The sequence below is a fragment of the Xiphophorus couchianus genome, chromosome 19 (assembly GCF_001444195.1).
Source record: "Xiphophorus couchianus chromosome 19, X_couchianus-1.0, whole genome shotgun sequence".
In the NCBI taxonomy this organism is placed as follows: Eukaryota; Metazoa; Chordata; class Actinopteri; order Cyprinodontiformes; family Poeciliidae; genus Xiphophorus; species Xiphophorus couchianus.
The window spans coordinates 17,876,152-17,883,162 of NC_040246.1; positions in this window are offsets into that span (position 1 = coordinate 17,876,152).

A 7,011-nucleotide genomic window follows, 5' to 3' on the forward strand; every position below is an offset into this window, starting at 1 on the left:
GAAGAGGAAGAAGAGCTGGAGTCCTGCAGTCCATACGGTGGGAAATTGTGTGTTAGTTTAGTCACAGCATAGTAAGTTCAACATGTCTCAATCGTAAACTAATGCTCACTTTTGTCATATTTTTGTCTGAGAGTTTAACCTCTTGTCCAAGCCATTACTCAGAGTTACCACAGCTCAGAAAGTCACCAGCAACAAGCTAAACAAGTGAACAGAAAGTTGAAGAGATTAGACGGAGCAGCTGTAACAGGCTGCATGTGCACATGAAGGAGGGTTAAAAAGCCTCCTAATAACAGTGTAATATTAGACTCAAACTCTCATTTTTCTTTCAAGAAGTGCATGTGTCATTCTGGGCTCTCTCCTACAAATAGGAATTGAGGGCATTGCACCACAGTATTTCTCTCTGGCTGCTGAACAGACAGCCCAAATGGAAGCCAGCTTCAATTCGACCGCACCGAAATACCACGAAGAGAAGGAAAAACACAGAGAGCTGAGTTTTGCATATCAGATTATCATCAAGTTGTACCCGATCCCCTGGTATTTAGACGAAGATTTGGGTATTAAATCTCCGCTTCAAAGTGCCTAATTACAGTAAGTCCTGATTTCATGGTCGCAGCTGCAGTTTGTCTGGACCAGGAGATGCTGCGGCTCATCGCTGCTCGTATCGATGTCGCTGCAACATCTGGACAGATGGCTTCATCTGAGCATCATCAGCCACACCGACAGCCTCCAGACTCCAGAGGTTTACCTTCAATGTTCATGTTTGAGCCCAGATCTGCACCTCCTCTCATTTCTCTCTCCTCCTGATCCAATTCATGACTCATGTTAAAGGGACAGTCTGTAACAAATACTGCCATCTGGTGGATGTGTTAGACATAGCAGCTATGTTGAAAACCAAAGATAAGATAGCATTTATTGTCATTGAACAGGATTCAACGAAATTTCTATTGCAACTCCCGTGCAAAAAGTCAAATATATACAGTAAATAAAATACACAAACACACAATAATAATAATAAAATTAACTAAAAGGCACTCAACCACACCAAAGAAGTAGCAGCAGGTCCAATTAGGGCAAAATGCAGATGATGTGACAGTGCAAATCAAGCTGTGCCTGTCGCTACAGTTTTCAGCCTGCCTTACTGAGCCACATAGTTAGGTCTGATCTGAATGTTTTATATATATAAAAAAAAATCATTTCTGAGAATCATTTCTGAGACTGAATATAAAAGATAAGAACCTGCAGACCTCATAAAGAGGAGCGCTCATCTTGCTTCCTGCTGTCAATTTAAACTACTGAAAATCTAATTGGGAATCAAACCACAACAGCAAGCTCATCTGGAAATGGAAATTTTTTATTTTTTTATACACAGAGTAATTAAAAATGCTCTATAAGTACAGAAAGGAGCAGAGGTCCTACATGACAAAAATTAACTCTTCAAGCATTGTTACCTTGCAGCAAGAAGGTTCTGAGTGCGATTCCCAGCCTGGGATCTTTTTGCATGAAGTTTGGGTTCAATCCACTCATGTGTGGGTTTTCTCTGGGTTCTGGCCTCTTCTCACAGTCCAAAACATGACTGCTGTGTTAATTGGTCTCTCTAAATTGTCCTTAGATATGTCTGTGTCCTATGACGTTCTGGCTACCCGTCTAGGGTGTATCCTCCCTTCTCTCACCCAAAAAATTCACTAGGGAAGATACAGTATCAAATAAAAGTTCTTCAAGAACAGACCCTTGAGGAACTCCACGTGTAGTTCTTTTTTCCTTTAAAGTTTATAATTGCCAAAATCACACAGATGTCCTGGACTGCTAATAAAGATCTAAAGAAATATCAATAAAATTTCTCCTCCCCTGATCTGAAATAATATTTTATTTCAATTCTTTTCTCAGTCAAAAGTGAACTGGAAGTAAACTATTGACTGCAATAGAGGCAAGAAAGGTGAATTTGACTGTTTCCTTATTCTGGCTTAGTTTATCTTTAAACATACGACGTCTCTGTGACATATGTTCTGAATTATTGATCATATCTACCTTAAATTAGAACCTGCTGAGGAGCAGATGATTTTTATTTTGCCCTGATGAATAAAACCGCAGAACAGGAGGAGGAAAAACCAACTTTCTTCACTTTTCAGACGAAGTTGTTACCGCACGATTGGTGGTCTGAGCTGTTAAACAGAACCAGAAGAGTGTCTTCAGTAGAAAAAAAACAACAAAAAAAAACTTATGGACACATATTTCTGTGTAATGGATGTCTGAGTTGTGAGATGAGGCCGGTCCTGTGGGAGGAGATCACATTTGGTTTCTGTGAAACACCTAATTAGCTGCGATGCAGTGACAGCCTGCAGTCTAACACCAAGGCTGAGATGTTCTTCCTATATTATTATCTGCATAATAAGGTTTTTTTCTGACTCCTGTGCTGGAGCGTCTCTGCCCATCAGTCCACCTAATATCATACTTTTACACAGTGATTCACCCCCTCCAGTTCGGTCTGGCCCCCCACCACTGATGGCATATTTCTCATTATGGTTAAATCAGAGAGATGTGGTGTGGGGGCTAACCACAGCTCATTACCATCATGGCGGGAGTACAGCCACCAATTTACCTGCAGACGATGTAATGCAGAGGAGAAATAGGCCGACAGAAGCTGAAATGATATTTCTAATTACGAAGTTCCTCTCCCACTGTTTTCCTCGCTGCCTCCGGCTCCCAAACCTCATTTCAATATTTGTTTCTCATCAAACGGAGAGGAAGCGGGCCGAGGCCGAAGAGGAGGACGAGGAAGGTGATACCTGCAAACAAAGCAACAGCAGCGGCGGCTAGATGAGGAGGGTGCGTCGTGTTAATCATCTGCTCAAAAGCTGCAGCTTGATTCTAATTTCCCCCTCAACAAAAACCTGAATCAGACAAATAAAAGACATTAAAACCAGCTCAGCCCAGAAGGAATCGGACAAAAGATTGAACAGAAATAAAACCCAGCGCTCAGAACATTTGCACAGACATTAGAGAAACTTGGAAGCTTGAAAATAACCAGAGGATGAAGTCTATAAAACATCAGCAGAGACACAAATAAGAGGAGACAGAATGAAAAGTCCTTTAGATCAGGAGGATGAATGCATTACCAAGGCTGTGAGACTGATTCTAATCAACGCTGGAAAATGTTTCATCAGAGGAGAATTAAAAAGTAAATATAAAGCATCTGAACTGCACTCAGTTAAAACATTGGAGGAAAATAAATCTGAGGGTTCCTGCTGGATTTAATCAAACCAGGAAAAAAAGTTTAAAGAAACAGGAAATAAAAACTCAGGATGCAAGTTTACTGATGATATCAGAATGTTGCAAAACATAAATATAATAAGATTAAAAAAACTAGGCCAGAAAATTTTATTCAGATTATTGATAAACACTCGGCAGCATCATCATGTCGGTGTTCAGGTGGACTTTGTTTAATCCTGAAATAATGATTCAGAAAATAAAAAATATTTAACTATTTCCATAAAACAGTGACATGGGAAGAGAAACACAGTCAGCTTGTGTCTGGTAGCAGAAAAGTTCATGCTAACACTGCAAAATGTTTTTCTTTCTTTTAAATTGCAGCTGGTTGATAAATAAAGGTTTTCACTCCCCTTAAGAAAACATTGTCCAGGCTGACCTGAACAAATCTGACTCTATTATTGCAAATTAATAATTATTGCAATATGTAATAATTTAAACAGCTAAAAATGCCTTTTTCATTTTTCTGTTACAGATGAGTTGTAATAGTGGGTCATTAAAAGTTTGTTTTTCTCTCTTTTTTCTCCAACAGACTGACCAAACTGTTCAACCAGCATCGTTTTAAGACAACAAGTAGTCCAACTTCTCTCCTTACCTTTCGCTTTGATGCATATTATATGATTGACAGGAATATTTTTCAAATAATCCTTTAACCAGGCAGGGAAAAATATATATCTAGGTAATGAAGTCTGTCACCTGTATATATATTTTATATATAAAAATATTTAAACCTACAAACTGTGACAATTTTTTTTTTAAACTAAAAATATGATGGAAGCTAAAGAGACTTAAAAAATGGTTTGACAGTCTTGAATTTCTGATTTTTAGATATTTATTTTTGTAATGAAAAGAATATGAGATTGTTTTTATAAGAGCAGCTTTAAGGGCAGATAAAATCTTTAAAGCAAAACTTGAAAAATATCAAATCTGTTTAAATCTATGTCTGGAAACTCAGAAACAGGGAATATATACATATACATTATTATCAAAGTAAAGGAAATATCCTGTTGGTTTTTTGGGTTATAAGCTCATATAATACAAAAAAAATGAAAATGCTAAATACTTTTAAAATCTAATCTGAATATGCTGCATCGATATTCCACTGAAATTTAATTGAAATTCAAAACTTCTTGATGTGGACAACTGCAGTTTTAAATATGAAAAACTGAATATTGAGAAGGAGAAAATAGTTTAGGAAATAAAGGTGGAGGGGAGAAAAGACAATATAAAAAGAAGGATTCAGGCGGTTCAAAGAGAAAAGCTGAAGTTCTGAACATTTCAACATATAATCTGCTGCTGCTCGTATCTATCAAGACGACAAAGTTCTGACTAAAGCGGGTCGCAGTAAAACCAGTTTGGTTTCTTGTCCCTCCCCACCTCATGGGTTCATGGTCTCCTTTGTTTTTCCAGCTCAGAATAAATGACTCATGTGACACAGCAGCAGTCTGCACATCATCAGCACAGGTAATAAGTCACCATTAAGCCTCCCCAGTGTGACCCACCCAGCTCCAGTTTAAACCCCCTCTCTGCTCCAGTTTGACCCTGTTTACTTTCAGTTTACAGTCAAGCTTCGCGTCTCCAAGCTCTGCTCACCTCAACGCTCCTCATTTAAACAGTCAGTGTGAAGAAACTTTCAGCGTTCGTTGGTGAACATCAGCAGAGAGGGCACTGCCGGGACAGAGGTCGGAAAATCCAGGGAATAATCTTGGAAAACCAATGACAAATTTTAGAATCGTCAAAAAAAAACAACTTACATTTTATATGTAACAAATACATTACATATATACAAGTTTACAAATTCATACTTGTTTTATTTTACCAGAACCCTGAATGTCTCGACTTAATTTAAAGAGTCAGATCTGAAGTGAAATAGTCGAATGAGAAACTAAATGAGAGAAAACCACAGAAGAAGAAGAAATGATAAGACATAAAAACACTGATTGGATTCGTTGAACATGATTATCAAATCATCACTTATTGTTCATGAGCAAAGGATAACGGGGCCCAAACGGAGCCCTGAGGGACACCATGACTTTGAAGGTCAACTTAAACTCCGAAACTCCAACATGGAGAGAAAACTGTTCAACTGAAGGCAGATTAAACCCTCTGCAAACCTTAATCACTCCTGATTATTTTACATTTTATTACATATATTGGAAAAAGTGAGGGTTTATTACTTCTGTGAGATAAATATTACAAGTTTATCTGAGACGATGTTATTATAAGTAACAAAGATAAAATAAAAAAAAGTTCTATATGAGATAAATGTTTATGAAAGTAAAAGGTCTGACTCAAAGCATTTTTAAAAAGAAAAATGTAAGCTAAACATTCTTAGCTTAGCTTTGTTTAAACGAAGAAAAATTTGTCAAAACTGTAATATTTCACAAAAAGTGAAGGATAAAAATGAATAAAGTGCTACTAAAATGAGGTAATCGCACATTAACTGCAGAAACTGAAAAGTGACTGAAGACACTGTCTTCTGTGTGACACTGCTACTTGTTGTGAACAGGTGTCTCAGTCCAGTTCCTCTGCAGTTCTTGGTTTCTCCTCAGAAACGGCATGTTTGATTTCCCAGTACAACTTCACAGTTAAATCAGTCCAGAGGTTCGGTTGGCGTCTCGCTAACATTAATTCTGTTGGTCTGGATCCAAGGTGTTGGTGTTTGGGGTTGTTGTTTTGTTAAAACATTAATTTCAAGGGCATTTCCTTCTCAGCATAATACATCTAAGTTTGATGTATTCAAACTGATCTCTGAATAAAAAGGTAAACCTTCCCATGTCATGATACCCGGGCTGCCATGCTACAGTGCAGTTTGAATTAGTTGTTTCTGTGTAACCTGACAACAGTTTACATTTATCCTGTCACATAATGCTAGTTAGTGTGTTCTTTACAAACATTATCCTCTTTAAGAGTCGTTTTGCTCCAGAAATGAGACTCCATTATGGATTTTGTCCTTTTGGTACTGATCCCTAACAAATGGCCACAGGTGGGAACATTGGACATTAGTAAAATGTTCTATATTTGTTTATACATTTCTCCTTCCTTCAAATCATATTTTCAGGGAAGGATTCTCAGAATAATTTCCAAAGATCTAACCCCTATTATATTGATGAGCACAAACAAATAATGACCTCACTAGCCAAACCTTTCAAATAATTGTTAAGCTAAATTTCATGGCTGTTTGGTTTCTTTTACTTTACTGCACCTGCTAAAAACATTTTCTCCTCAGCAATATAACATAAAAATATTTATTATTCAGGTATTCTGAATAATAAATATTCCTAAAAAAACATTTTAAATAAATTAATATAATAACCATAAAATGGGAATTTATCTTTTGAATTAACTTCTTTATTCAAGATTCAATAGAACCAGGTTTGGACAAGAGGTGGTAAGGTCTTTAAATCATAACTAATAACTATCAGAAACTTCTAATGCATTCAGTCTATGAGTTGCTGTTTGTTGCGTTTGGATAAACTGAACAATCAAATTTTTTTCTTCCTCTTTCCATGGACCTGAGATCAGCTGCTGAGCTCCTCATCTTCGTTCAGACCGTTACCAGCTGACCTGGGTCAGTCGGTGACCACATCAGGACCGTCTAAAACACCAGATTAAAGACGCACAAGAAGATGTGGGAAGTGACTGAGTTCAGAGCATGAACCTGCTGCCGGGGCCGCTCCGCGTTCGGTCCCCGGGGCCCGATAAACGTGCTGTGAAGCCCCGGCCTGCTGCTCGCTCCGAGCCAAT